Source organism: Cervus canadensis, chromosome 10, assembly GCF_019320065.1.
Source record: "Cervus canadensis isolate Bull #8, Minnesota chromosome 10, ASM1932006v1, whole genome shotgun sequence".
Taxonomy (NCBI): domain Eukaryota; kingdom Metazoa; phylum Chordata; class Mammalia; order Artiodactyla; family Cervidae; genus Cervus; species Cervus canadensis.
The window spans coordinates 48,792,024-48,805,960 of record NC_057395.1 but is presented as its reverse complement, the minus strand read 5'-3'; the positions used below and the strand labels follow the sequence as shown (position 1 = coordinate 48,805,960).

At 37.9% G+C, this 13,937-nt stretch overlaps 1 protein-coding gene and 1 pseudogene across 4 annotated transcripts in view; both read left to right on the top strand.

The window, feature by feature from the left end:
* The window catches only part of SLC23A2 (solute carrier family 23 member 2), a 139,420-nt gene that overhangs the window by 68,127 nt on the left and 57,356 nt on the right, over positions 1 to 13,937 (top strand). The window lies entirely within an intron of this gene.
* Positions 9,818 to 10,878, top strand: LOC122447992 (annotated as a pseudogene). Its single transcript, XR_006271470.1, has one exon. The product of XR_006271470.1 is annotated as a proteasome subunit alpha type-6-like (transcript).

Sequence of the window (13,937 nt, the reverse complement as noted above, 5' to 3'; positions counted from 1 at the left end):
AATCAGAGAGTCACCAGAATTTCCAGGCTGAAGGCTGTCATGATTTTGGATGTTCATTATCCAGGAATTGATGGCTCTCTTTTGAAATGATTGATAGAGTATTAATTTTTCAGGTTGTAAAATATCTGTAGGTGTACCTTTTACTGATCTGCTGGCAGGAAAAATGTGTAGTATGGTAATGTTAGCACATTTATGCTAGACATTTATTGTTCGGGTGAACATTTTTTTTATCATCTGAACTTTAATAGGTGTGTATTTTCTTAAACACTAGTGAAATAGATCTTCCTGGTCCTTTTACTGGTCCTTTTTCTTTTCCTATGAAATGGCAAGGATACTAAGAATTATTGTATGTTGAATAGTGCCAAAGGTCCAGACCCTTAGCTTCAGCAGCCTGTCATATTTAGTCCTCTTAGCAACCCTGTTAGAAAGGTACCATCACTGTCCTTGTTTTAAAGGTGAAGAAAATGAAATATTAGGTCTTCTGTTGTCTTGAATTTGTGTAAAGAAAACTTGACACCAGAGGATTTTACTCTTTGGGATCTTGCTTTTCAGATGGCATTGAAAGGCTCTCTGAACACTTGACTATGAAATAAGAATGAACCATTCAAGGAAAGACAAAAGAACTGGAAGCAAGAGATTCTGTCCTATGTTTTCTTCATATCTGTAGGGTTTCTTAGCTATTCATTTTAATGTACTTACTTATTTTATTAAAAACTTTGCTTTTCTGGTGTCCATTTAACTCTTGAATTTCTTGAAGTAAATTCTGGCTAATGTGATATTAGCTACAAGAGACTCATTTTGGAATTTGCTCAAAGGGATTTTTTTGTTGAAAAGACCAGAAGATTAGTGCCCCAGATCATAATCATAAGTCCATAGGATGATGTTAAGACTCATGTCCAGGACTTTCTTAGTATGGACTTCAGTATCATTAGGATTCTTCAATTAGGGAGCCTGAGGGACTTGAACTTCATAATGAGGAAATTTCTTTTTTAAATTTTAACCTTTTTTGATTTATGAACCATGCAGATTCTCTCTCTCTTTTTCTTTTTAACACCAAAAATATTTTGTATTGGGATATAGCCAATTAACAATGTTGTGATAGTTTCAAGTGAACAGTGAAGGAACTAAGCCATATGTGTACATATATCCATTCTCCCCCAAACCCCCTTCTGTCCAGACTGGCACATAACATTGAGCAGAGTTCCATGTGCTATACAGTAAGTTTTTGTTGGTTATCTGTTTTAAATATAGCAGTGTGTACATGACCTTCCCAAAGTCCTTAACCATCCCTTCCCCCTGGCAACCATGAGTTTGTTTTCTAAGTCTGTGAGTCTCCTTCTGTTTTGTGAGTAAGTTCATTTGTATCATTTAGATTCCACACATAAGGGATGTCATATGATATTTCTCCTTCTCTGTGTGACTTACTTCACTCAGTATACACTCTCTAGGTTCATCTATGTTGCTGGAAATGGCCTTATTTTGTTCTTTTTAATGGCCGAGTAATATTCCGTTGTATACATGTACCACATCTTCTTTATCCATTCCTCTGTCAGTTGGCATTTAGGTTGCTTCCATGTCTTGACCATTGTAAACAGTGCTGCAATGAACATTGGCATGCATGTGTCTTTTCAGGCCATGTTTTTCTCTGGGTATATGTCCAGAAGTGGAACTGCAGGGTCACATGGTAGCTCATAGTTTTAGTTTTTTAAGGAACCTCCATACTGTTCTCTGTAGTGGCTCCATTTTATATTCCCACCAACAGCACAGGAGGGTCCCTTCTCTCCACACTCTCTCCAGCATTTGTTGTTTGTGGATTTTTTGATGATAGCCATTCTGGCCAGTGTGAGGTGATATCTCATTGTAGTTTTGATTTGCATTCTCAAATAACTGGCAGTTTTGAACATCTTTTCATGTGCCTGTTGGCCGTCTGTGTGTCATCTTTAGAGAAATGTCTATTCAGATCTTCTGCCCATTTTTGAGTGGATTGTTTGTTTTGATGCTATTAAATGTCATAAAGAAAGAAAGAAAGTGAAGTCGCTCAGTTGTGTCCGACTCTTTGCAACCCCATGGACTGTAGCCTGCCAGGCTCCTCCATCCACAGGATTTTCCAGGCAAGAATACTGGAGTGGGTTGCCATTAAATGTCACAGGCTGTTTGTAAATTTTGGAAACTAATCCCTTATCAGTCCCATTATTTGCAAATATTTTCTCCCAATCTGTGGGTTGTCTTTTTGTTTTGTTTATTGTTTCCTTTGCTGTGTAAAAGCTTTTGAGTTTAAGTAGGTCCAGTTTGTTTATTTTTGCTTTTGTTTCCATTATTCTGGGAGATGGGTTAAAAAAGATGTTGCTGTGACTTATGTCAGAGTGTGTTCTGCCTGTGTTTTCCTCTAAGAGTTTATAGTGTCCAGCCTAACATTTAGGTCTTTAATCCACTTTAAGCTTATTTTTGTGTATGGAGTCAAAGAATGATCTAATATTTTTTACATGTGGCTGTCCAATTTTACTAGCATCATTTATTGAAGAGACTGTCATTCCCACATTGTGTAGTCTTGCTTCTTTTGTCATAGATTAATTGACTATAGGTGCTTATTTCTGGGTTTTTTTTATCCTGTTCTGTTGATTTATATTCCTATTTTTGTGCTAGTACCATACTGTGTGGTTGATTGTAGCTTTGTAGTATAGTCTAAAGTCAGGGAGCCTGATTCCTCCAGCTCTGTTTTTCTTTTTCAAGATTGCTTTGGGTATTCATGGTCTTTTGTATCTCCGTACAAATCTTGAAATTTTTTGTTCTAGTGCTATGAAAAATGCCATTGGTAATTTTATAGGGATTGCATTGAATCTATAGATTGCCTTGGGTAGTATAATCATTTTGACAATATTAGTTCTTTCAATCCATGAACATGGTATGTCTTTCCATCTGTTTGTTGTCCGATTTCTTTCATCCGTGTCTTATGGTTTTGGGAGTACAAGTCTTTTGTCCCTTAGGTAGGTTTATTCTTAGGTGTTTTATTCTTTTTGATGCAATAGTAAATGGAATTACTTCTTGTAATTCTCTTTCTAATCTTTCATTGTTAGTATATAGAAGTGCAACAGACTTTTGTGTATTAATTTTGTAACCTGCAAATTTGCCAAATTCACATAAGTTCTAGTAATTTTCTGGTAGCATCTTTAGGCTCTTCTATGTATAATATATCATCTGTAAACAGTGACAGTTTAATGTTTTATTTTCCAGTTTGGATTCCCTTTACTTCTTTTTCTCTGACTGCTGTAGCTAGGACTTCCAAAACTATATTGATTAAAAGTGGTGAGAGTGGACATCCTTGTCTTGTTCCTGATCTTAGAGGGAATGCTTTCAGCCTTTCACCATTAAGTATGATGTTAGGTGTAGGTTTGTTGTATATGGCCTTTATTATGTTGAGGTATGTACCCTCTATGCCCACTTTCTGGAGAGTTTTTATTATAAATGGGTACTGGATTTTGTCTAAAGCCTTTTCTGCATCTATTGAGATGATCATATGGTTTTTATTCTTCAATTTAATTGATTTACAGATGTTGAAAATCCTTGCATCCCTGGGATGAACCCCACTTGATCATGGTGTATGATCTTTTTAATGTATTGTTGGATATGGATTGCTAGTATTTGTTTTGCATCTGTGTTCATCAGTGATACTGGTCTCTAGTTTTCTTTTTCTTTTTCTTTTTTTTGTCATATCTTTGTCTGCTTTAAAATTAGTTGGGAAGTCTTCCTTCCTCTTTGGCTTTTTGGAACAGTTTCAGAAGGATAGATGTTAACTGTTCTCTTAAATGTTTGATAAAATTAGCCTGGGAAGCTGTCAGGTCCGGGATTTATGTTTTTTGGGAGGTTTTTAATCATGGTTTCAATTTCAGTGCTTGTGACTGGTCTGTTCATATTTTCTTTCTGTTTCTTCCTGGTTCAGTCTAGGGGAACTGTACCTTTCCAAGAATTTGTTCATTTCTTCCAGATTGTCCATTTTATTGGCATACAGTTGTTCATAGTAGTCTCTTTTCATTTCTAATTTTACTGATTTGAGTTCTCTCCATTTGTTGTGTGTGTGTGTGTGTGTGTTGTTTTTTTTTTTGATGAATCTGGCTAAAGGTTTATCGATCTTGTTTATCTTTTCAAAGAACCAGCTTTTAGTTTCCTTGATCTTTGTGATTGTTTTCTTTGTTTCTATTTCAGTTATTTCTGCTCTGACTTTTATGATTTCCTTCCTTCTACTAACTTTAGGTTTTGTTTGTTTTGCTTTATCTAGTTGTTTTAGGTGTAAGGTTAGGTTGTTTATTTGAGATTTTTCTTGTTTCTTGAGGTAAGACTGTATTGTAACTAGTTTTACTGCATCCAGAAGGTTTTGAACTATTGTGCTTTCATTTTCATTTGTCTCTAGGTATTTTTTTTAATTTCTTTTGATTTCTTCAGTGAACCAGTGGTTGTTCAGTAGCATATTGTTTAGCTACCATGTGTTTGTGTTTCTTAGAGGTTTTTTCCTTGTAGCTTATTTCTCATCTCATAGCACTGTGATCAGAAAAGAAGCTTGATATGATTTCAGTGTCCTTAAATTTGCCAAGGCTTGCCTTGTGGCCCAGCATGTGGTCAATTCTGGAGAACGTTCTGTGTGCACTTGAGAAAAATGTGAAGTCTGATGCTTCTGGATGGGATTCTTTATAAATAACAATTAAGTCTAAGTCGTCTAAAATATTCTAGGTGGCAAGAATACACAGAAGAAGTATAGAAAAAAAATCTTAATGACCCAGATAATCACAATGGTGTGATGACTTACCTAGAGCCAGACATCCTGGAGTGTGAAGTCAAGTGGGCCTTAGGAAACATCGCTACAAACAAAGCTAGTGGAGGTGATGGAGTTCCAGTTGAGCTATTTCAAATCCTAAAAGATGATGCTGTCAAAGTACTGTACTCAATATGCCAGCAAATTTGGAAAACTCAGCAGTAGCCACAGGATTGGAAAAAGTCAGTTTTCATTCCAGTCTCAATTAAAGGCAATGCCAAAGAATGTTCAAACTACCACACAGTTCACTCATTTCACAGGCTAGCAAAGTAATGCTGAAAATTCTCCAGGCTTGACTTCAACAGTACATGAACTGAGAACTTCCAGATGTTCAAACTAGAATTAGAAAAGGCAGAGGAACCAGAGATCAAATTGCCAACATCTGTTGGATCATAGAAAAAGCAAGCGAATTCTAGCAAAACATCTACTTCTTCTTCATTGACTACACTAAAGCCTTTGACTGTGTGGATCACAACAACCTGTGGAAAATTCTCAAAGAGATGGGAATACCAGACCACCTTACCTGTCTCCTGAGAAACCTGTATGCAAGTCAAGAAGCAACAGTTAGAACCAGACATGGAACAATGGACTGGTTCAAAATTGGGAAAGGAGTATATCAGGGCCATATATTGTCACCTTGCTTATTTAACTTCTATGCAGCGTGCATCATGTGAAATGCTGGGCTGGATGAAGCACAGGCCGGAATCAAGATTGCAGGGAGAAATATCAATAACCTCAGATATGCAGATGACACCACCCTTATGGCAGAAAGTGAGGAGGAGCTGAAGAGCCTCTTGATGAAAGTGAAAGAGGAGAGTAAAAAAGCTGGCTTAAAACTCAACATTGAAAAAACGAAGATCGTGGCATCCGGTCCCATCACTTCATGGCAAATACATAGGGAAACAATGGAAATAGTGACAGACTTTATTTTCTTGGGCTCCAAAATCACTGCTGATGGTGACTGCAGCCATGAAATGAAAAGACGCTTGCTCCTTGGAAGGAAAGCCATGACAGAGCTAGACAGCATATTAAAAAGCAGAGATACCACTTTGCCACCAAAGACCCTTATAGTCAAGGCTATGGTTTTTCAAGCAGTCATGTATGGATGTGAGAGCTGGACCAATAAGAAGGCTGAGCACCAAAAGTTGATGTTTTTGAACTGTGGTGTTGGAGAAGAATCTTGAGAGTCCCTTGGACTGCAAGGAGATCAAACCAGTCAGTCGTAAAGGAAATTAGTCCTGAATATTCATTGGAAGGACTGATGCTGAAGCTGAAGCTCCAGTGCTTTGGCCACCTGATGCGAAGAGCTGACTCATTAGAAATAAGACCCTTATGCTGGGGAAGATTGAAGGCAGGAGAAGAAGGGGATGACAAAGGATGAGATGGTTGTATGGCCTCATCGACTCAGTGGATGTTTGAGCAAGCTCCAGAGATAGTGAAGGACAGGGAAAACTGGTGTGTTGCAGTCCATGGGGTTGAAAGAGTCGGACATGACTGAGCAACTGAACAGCAACAACAAAGGCTTGCATTTCCTTACTGATTTTCTGTCTGGATGATCTGTCCATTGTTGAAAGTGGGATATGAAGGTCTTCCACTGTTAATTTTGTTACTGTCGATTCCTCCTTTATGTTTGTTTGTATTTGTCTTACATATTGAGGTGCTTCTGTGTTGGGTGCATATATATTTATAATTGTTATATCTTCTTCTTGGGTTGAACTGTTGATCATTATGTAGTGTCCTTCTTTGTCTCTTATAACAGTCTTTGTTTTAAAGTTTATTTTGTCTGATATGAGTATTGCTACTCCAGCTTTCTTATGATTTCCATTTGCATGAAATATCTTCTCCCATCCCCTTATTTTCAGTCTGTAAGTGTCCCTAGGTATGAAGTGGGTCTCTTACAGACAATATATATTTGGGTCTTGTTTTTGTGTCCACTCTGCCAGTTTATGTTTTGGTTGGTGCATTTAACTCCTTTACATTTAAGGTAATTATTGATATGTATGATCCTACTCCTATTTTGTTGTTTGGGATTTATTTTTTATAGATCAGTTCCTTCTCTTGTGTTTCCTGTCTAGAGAAGTTCCTTTTGCATTTGTTGTAAAACTGATTTAGTGGTGCTAAATTCTCTTAATTTTGCTTGTCTGGAAAGCTTTTGATTTCAATATCAAATCTGAAAGAGTCTAGTTGGGTAGGGTATTCTTGGTTGTAGGTTCTTCCTTTTTATCATTTGAAATATATTTCAAGTCCCTTGAAATATATTGTAAGTCCCTTCTGGCTTGTAGAGTTTCTGTTGAGAAATCAGCTGATAACCTTATAGGTTTTCCCTTGTATGTTATTTGTCTTTTTTCCTTTGTTGCTTTTAATGATTTATCTTTAATTTTTGTCAGTTTGATTACCATGTGTTTTGGTGTGTTCCCCCTTGGGTTTATCCTGCCTGGGACTCTGTGCTTCCTGGACATGATTGGCTGTTTCCTTTCCCATGTGGGGGATGTTTTCACCAGTTTTCTCTTCAGATATTTTCTTGGGTCCTTTCTCTCTCTTTTCTCCTTCTGGGACCCATATAATGTGAATATTGGTGCATTTAATATTGTCCCAGAGGTCTTTTAGGCTGTCTTCATTTCTTTTCATTATTTTTTCTATATTCCATTTTGCAGCATTAATTTCTACCATTCTATCTTCCAGGTCACTTATCCATTCTTCTGCTTCAGTTATTCTGTGCTTGATTCTGTCTAGTGTATTGTTCATCTCTGTTTGTTTGTTCTTTAGTTTTTCTAGGTCCTTGGTAAACATTTCTTGTATCACCTCAATCTTGTATCGCCTCCAGTCTTTTTCAGAGGTCCTGAATCATCTTCACTGTCATTATTCTGAATTCTTTTTCTGGGAGTTTGCCTATCTCCATTTCATTTAGTTGTGTTTCTGGGTATTTATCTTATTTCTTCATCTAGTACATAATCCTATTTCTTTTCATTTTGGGTAGTTTTCTGTGATTGTGGTATTAGTTCTAGAGGCTGATGGGATTATAGTTCTTATTTCTTCTGTCTCTAGAGGCTGATGGGATTGTAGTTATTTCTTCTGTCTGCCTTCTGGTGGCTGAGAATAAGAGGCTTGTATAAGTTTCCTGATGGGAGGGACTGGCTGTGGGGGAAACTGGGTCTTGGTCTGGTGGGCAGGGCTGTGCTCAGTAAAACTTGAATACAATTGTCTGCTGATGGGTGGGGCTGTGCTCCCCTCCCTGTTAGTTGTTTGGCCTGAGGTGACCCAGTCCTGGAGTCTATAGGTTTCTGTAGTAGGACTACCGGTGATCTCCAAGAGGGCTTAGATTGTCCCTGTATCCGTGGCATGCCGCTTCCAGCCCATGCCTCTACAGGAGACCCTCAAACACCCACAGGTAGGTCTAACCCAGTCTTCTGTGGGGTCACTCCTCCTTTCCTTTGGGACCTGGTGTGCACAAGATTTTGTTTGTGCCCTCCAAGAATCTCTTGTTTCCCCCCGTCCTATGGAAGCTCTGTAATCAAATCCCACTGGCCTTCGAAGTCAGATTCCCTGGGGATTCCTAGTCCCTTGGCCAGATACCCAGACTGGGGAGCCTGATGTGGGGCCTAGAACCTTCACAACAGTGGGGAACTTCTTTGGTATAATTGCTGTCCAATCTGTGAGTCGCCCACCTGGCGGGTATAGGATTTGATTTTATCATAATTATTCCCCTCCGCTCAGATGGTAAAGTGTCTGCCTACAATGCGGGAGACCCGGGTTCGATCCCTGGGTCAGGAAGATTCCCTGGAGAAGGAAATGGCAACCCACTCCAGTATTCTTGCCTGGAAAATCCCATGGACTGAGGATCCTGATAGGCTACAGTCCATGGCGTCGCAAAGAGACGGACATGACTGAGCGACTTCACTTCACTTCACCATTTCGTTATGGCTTCTCCTTTGTCCTTGGATGCTGGGTACCTTTTTTTAGTGTGTTCCAGTGTCTTCAGTCGATGGTTGTTCAATAGCTAGTTGCGATTTTGGTGCTCATATGTAGAATGAGTGGGAATTTACTGCTGGTCTTGGACAGTCTCCTGGAGAGGTGGAGATGGCTGCGTTGCATGCTGGGGAGTGCCTTCTACCTTGTGAAGCCAGTGAGGGTGGGCGCCATTGTGGGTGGGCGCCATTAGGTAGGCGGCTCCTCCTCATTTCCAGATTTTCATTACCTTTTAGTACCATTTGTTCTTGAGCATACTTGTTTTAACATAAGCAGCCCAAAATTGTATTAAGTTTAAAATGTGCTGCCTCCATTCTTGGTCTGCCCAGCCTAATTGACAACTGGCAGTCTGATGTGTATATTCCACATGCTTTTCCACTCATGAACACACATATCTGAGAGTGTTGTACTATAGACAGTGAGCTACTAGTCTCTACCCCACCTACATGATGTATATACTTCACTAGATTACTAAATGTATGTGGAATTTTTTGTTTTTAAAAATTAATTTTAATATTTTGAATAGATAATCTCATGATTTAGAAAATCATTAGGTATATATAGAGCAATCATTTCTGAACTGTTTGAAAGTAAGTTACAGACATGATACTCCTTTTTCCCTAAATATTTCAGTGTGTATTTCTAAAAACAAGGACATTAGAATATTCACATTGATAAAACTATTATTGATAATAGATCTCATTAATTTTAATTTTAAAATAAAGGTTAATAATTTTCATTTATCTACCATGAACAGTAACAAAATTGGTAATTTTTCTTCCTTCCATTTTCTTTCTTCTACTGTCTGATTTTGGTCAGAAATACTTCTTGCACTTTCTGTTATAATTGATTTGTCAGCTTTAAGTATCATCCTTTGACTTCCAACTATATTAGATTACAATTTACTGCTTGCCTTTTTCTTTTTCCCCTCTCACATTTTGTTAATTGTAATGTTTGTATCTTTTTGGTGCACATGACTTTTATATATTCTGGCTACCTACTTCCTACTTTTAGTTTTATTTCTACAGCTAATTTGAGTCAAACCTTCTGCTGATTTTCACCAGTAATTTCTTGGTTGACTGAAGTTCATCCTCCAGGCCCTTGATATTAAAGTGTAGTCCATTGAGAACTTCCTCAGGGGCTTGTACGCCTGGTGCAGGAGCTAGGAGGCCCGAGATTGTGCTTGGAATAGTGGTGCACCATGTCCCGGGGTTCCAGCGCTGGTTTTGACCGACACATTACCATTTTTTCTCCCGAGGGATGGCTCTACCAAGTAGAATATGCTTTTAAGGCTGTTAACCAGGGTGGCCTTACATCAGTAGCTGTCAGAGGGAAAGACTGTGCAGTGATTGTCACACAGAAGAAAGTGCCTGACAAATTACTGGATTCCAGCACAGTGACTCACTTATTCAAGATAACTGAAAACATTGGCTGTGTGATGACAGGAATGACAGCTGACAGTAGATCCCAGGTACAGCGGGCATGCTTGAGGCAGCTAATTGGAAATACAAGTATGGTTACGAAATTCCCGTGGACATGCTGTGTAAAAGAATTGCTGGTATTTCTCAGGTCTACACACAGAATGCTGAAATGAGGCCTCTTGGTTGTTGTATGATTTTAATTGGTATAGATGAAGAACAAGGCCCTCAGGTGTACAAGTGTGATCCTGCAGGTTACTATTGTGGGTTTAAAGCAACTGCTGCAGGAGTTAAACAAACTGAGTCAACCAGCTTCCTTGAAAAAAAAGTAAAGAAGAAATTTGATTGGACCTTTGAGCAGACAGTGGAAACTGCGATTACATGCCTGTCTACTGTTCTATCAATTGATTTCAAACCTTCAGAAATAGAAGTTGGAGTAGTTACAGTCGAAAATCCTAAATTCAGGATTCTTACAGAAGCAGAGATTGACGCTCACCTTGTTGCTCTAGCAGAGAGAGACTAGACACTGTAGTTAGTTTACCAAATCCGTGACACCACTTGCCTGTGTGTTTGGTAACAACAGACCAACATTTTGGGGGCCCCTCGATTGAAAAAGGAACTTGTCCCACTCTTGCTGCCACTGAAATGGTTAGGACTCTGTATAAATAAAACCAGTGCTTTTGGAAAAAATAAAAAATAAAAAAAAAATAAAGTGTAGTCCATTCACCAGCTTTGTTGACATCATTACCTACAAGCTTGTTAGAAATGTAGAATCTCTGCCCCAACCAAAACCTGCTGAATCAGAATTTGCATTTTCATACGATTCCTATGTGATTTGATATGTTCATTGAAGTTAGAGAAATAACCCTGAAGAACTGGATCATGGGAATAGTTTTGGATGAGAATTTATCTATAGCATTTAGGCTTGAAGGAAAGTTTGCCTGGATGTAAAATCTTTAGGACACTGTTTAGATCCTGACTCAAATAAATCAGCTGTAACAAAATTTTGACATAGGATGGAAAAATTTTAATAAGCATTGGGTATTAACTGATATGAAGAAATTGTTAATTTGATTAGTATGTAATGGTATTTCTGTTCTTTTTAAGGGTCTTTATCTGCTGAAGAGACATATATGTGTTTCTGAGCAAATGTATGTATTTTGAGGATTCAGTTTAAAATAATCCATCCCTTTACTCCAGTAAAGTTAGAATGAGATGAGAAATAGATTAAATAAGAATCCAGGGATAATAAATTTTGAAGCTGGAGCTGGGAATAGATATAGGACAGGCATTTCAAGTTCCTTCTACCACTGTATAGTTTTGAAAAATTATGTAATACAAAATTAAGGAAATAATTGAATCATACCTTATTGTTTGCTCTTTTCTCATTTTCTGGTATTGAATATGGCTTTGAAGATCTCAGGCTGGTCTTATTTTTTTCCCCTTGTAAATCAATATCTTGATCTTTTTGCCTTTTCTGTGGATTATTTATCTTTTATATTCAGTAACTTTACTGACTATCATATAATAATAATAAGTTTTGAAGCTGACCTTCTGTGTCAGCTTTTCCTGGCACTTTCAATATTTAGCTTCAAGTCTCCTGTTACTTCAGCAATGTTGTCTTGAATTACATTTTTATTTTTTGTTCTAGTTTCTTCTTTTGGTTTTCTTATTTGGGGGCTCCATTCATGTCTGTTCTGAATCTACTTTGTCTGCCCTATCACTTCTTTCTAATCTTTTTTTCTCTTATACTTTTTTCATGTTGTCTTTCCCTCTTGTGCTCCTACCATTTTGATTTTTCTTTTTTTTTCCCCTTCTGTCCAAATTGTTAAAACTCATGTTTTATTTCCCCTTTGTCCTTAAATTTCTTGACATATTAGATTCTTTTGTTGAGTTTTCAAAGATAGCTGAATCTTTTTTAATTAATTTATTGAGAATTTAGTGTATTTTTCTAATTTGTAAGCATATCCTTTAGTTCTTAGAAATTTTCTTACTTCTTTGATTCCTGTATTCTGTTTTCTTCCATAAAAATTGTTCTTAACCCATGTTTGTCTTTTTGTTATTTGGGGCACATGTTATTTGGGACTCTCAACCCGTTTGTTGAATTTTTTTCCTATCCTGTTTTTAGTTCCTAAGGTGTTTTTTACTCTTTGTTTTTGTTTTTATTTACTGATTAGAGCTTTGAAAATGACATTTCTTTCCTCCCAGGTTCAAAATACTTTTGTGAAGAGACAGGTTTCTCCCTCTGCCAATGTTTTCTTTCTATTACATGGACCTATTTCTTCTATTTGGCTTTTATTTTTGGAGGAATGTGAGGCAATAAAAAATATGATTGTAGAATCATTGTGTGTGGATAAAGTTTTCTGTTCAGCCTTTCCACTGAATAGGGAAAGCTATCTTATCACTGTAGGGTCTGTAGATGGAAGTGTTTTGTCTCTGAGGCTGATCAGATCATCTGGAAAGGAGTACTCTAGTGTCTTCCTGTAGCTTCTAGCATTCTGGAAACAGATAAGGATCTCACTGTTCATGCTTGTGGGTTAAAACCACACATAGTATTCCTCAGTCTGAGGTATTTCTGACTTGTATTCTTCAAATAATACATTTTTGTGTCTTGAAGGGCGAGGATAGCAGTTGGCAGGCAGCAGCGTGTCTGATTGGTTTGCAGAGTTAAAGCCCATCTTTTTCCCATCCCTATTCTGTCTTGTGCCTTCAAGCATAGAACATTTCTCAGCTTCTGTTGGTCAGCCAGCTCACTTCTTTATACCTTTCCCCTCCAGCACCTATGTTGTAGAGTCTTTCCCTCTCCCAGATGGGTCACAGCTCATACAGATGCTCTACATATTCCAGAAATAATGGGGTATAGCCAGTTAACAGTGTTACGATAGGGTGAACAGTGAAGGGACTCAGCTGTGCATATACATGTGTCCATTCTCCCCCTAACTCCCCTCCCTTTCAGGCTGCCGTATAACACTGAGCAGAGTTCCATGTGCAGTACAGTAGGCCCTTATTGGTTATCCACTTTAAATACAGAGTTTGTATATGTCCACCCCAAGCTCCCTAACTTTCCCTCCTTCCAGCTTCCCCCGATCCTCCCCCTCTCACCCTCACCGTACGTCTGTGAGTCTCTTTTCTGTTTTGTAAGTGAGTTCATTTCTTTTATTTCTTTCTAGATTCCACGTAGAAGGGATGTCATCCCATATTTCTCCTACTCTGTCTGACTTAATGTAATCATCTTTCAAAGAGACTTCTCTGTTGGAGGTTTTTTTTTTTTTGCAGTTTTAAAATGGTTCATATTGTTCATGCTGTGATAACAGAAAGTGGTACCATGGTCTGCAGTGACTATTCTCCTTCTGTCTCAGGGAGGAGCAGTGTAGCATTTGTCTGACAGGGTTCACTTATCCCCTTGACCATACAATTTCCTGCTTTTTCTTGATATCATCAGTGGGCATTTACATTAGTTCATTACTGAGTTGTAGAACCACCCTTATTACTAAGAAAAATTGTGTGTATACAGTATATATATACACACACACATTTGTGTACACATCGTAATCTTAGCCTTCCAGGTTATAAAGAGGACAGATCCAGTCTTCAGTTCTGTTCATGTGTTTTATAGGTAAAACTAGCCATTTGGGAATCATTAGAGTAGTAATGCTTACAATATTATTCTAACAGATTATACTAATCTAGTAATGGTAGTGCTACAGCACTCTGTTTTCAGACATTTCTTTTTGTTACTTTGTGAGCAG